Here is a 1,471-nt window from a genome sequence, read left to right on the forward strand (position 1 = left end):
GGGGAAAGGCTTACACTGCCCCTTGGTGGCTGAAGGAAAGCCTTGCAACATTTAGGAAACACACAGGATTTTGCAGAGGGGAACCCCAAGCTGTAGGCCCTGCTCATTTTCCCTGCAAGGCACATCAGCACAGGTTCCCCTTCCCTTGAGGTTTCTATTTTTAAAGCTGAAATAGCACAGGCACCCATGGCAAATGGAAAGGGCTGTAGTGTTGCTGCCTGCAAGCTAAAGTTCCCAGGTTCAATTCCTGGACAGATTTTCACCCACATTTGTGGGAACCTCTAGATCAGTGTTTCCCAAACTTGCGTCTCCAGCTGCTTTGGAACTAAAACTCCCATAATCCCCAGCCAGCAGGACCGGTGGTCAGGGATGGTGGTAACTGCAGTCTTCACAACATAGTTGCTCCATCCCCATGATCATTTTGGTTGCTCTTTTCTGAAACTTTCTCAACTGGTGAGGCAACCAGAACTGAGCAGTGGCGTAGCGTGGGGGGTGCAGGGGAGGCCGGCCGCACCGGGCGCAACATCTGGGGGGGGGGGGCGCTCGCACTCGCAGCTCTCTGCCCCTACCTGGCTCACTCACTCTCTCTCACTGCAGTGCTGGCTGTGCGAATCTGATCCGAGCCGCCGGGTCGCCGCCCACTGTGGAGGGGAGGGTGCCAGGCGTGCGGTGCGGTGCAGAGAGACAGCGAGGGACTACCTGGAGGAGGGACAGTGCAGCAGGGGGGGGGGCGCAAATTACTTGCCTTGCCCTGGGTTAGGGGGTGCAAATTACTTGCCTTGCCCCGGGTGCTGACAACCCACGCTACGCCACTGGAAATGAGCACAGCATTCCAAATGAGGCTGCACCACTGATTCGTATAATGGCATTATGATGTCAAGAGTTTTATTTTCAACTCCTTTCCTAAGGATCCCTAGCATGGAATTTGCCTTTTTCATGGCTGCCGAACACTGGGTCGACACCTTCATTGAGGTATTATGCACCTAGGTCTCATTCCTGGTCTGTCACTGCCAGTTCAGAGCCCATGGAAGTATATGTGAATTTCAGGAGTGGTGCCCCAAAATTCATCACTTTACCCTTGTTTACACTGAACTGCATTTGTCATTTTACCACTCATTCACTCAGTGTGAGGAAGTCCTTTTGGAGCTCTGAAATCTCTTTAACAACTCTGAACAAGTTAGTGTCATTAGCAAAGTTGACCACCTCACTGCTCACTCCTAACTTTAGATCGTTTATGAACAAGTTTAAAAAAGGACAGGGCCCAATACTAATCCTTGGGGGGACTCCACTTTCTGGTCCTTTTCAACTCTACAATTCCGATTCAATACTTCTCTCCATTTGGAGAACTGCTCATTTATTTCTACCCTTTTGCTTCCTGAAACTTAACACCTCGCCACTTCCCTAATCGCATCAAAACCCAGAAAAATCCCAGAGTGCCAGATGATTGTTGGACAGAGAAACCGGAGAGTGC

This window comes from Podarcis tiliguerta (assembly GCF_965153285.1).
Source record: "Podarcis tiliguerta genome assembly, chromosome: 16".
NCBI lineage: Eukaryota > Metazoa > Chordata > Lepidosauria > Squamata > Lacertidae > Podarcis > Podarcis tiliguerta.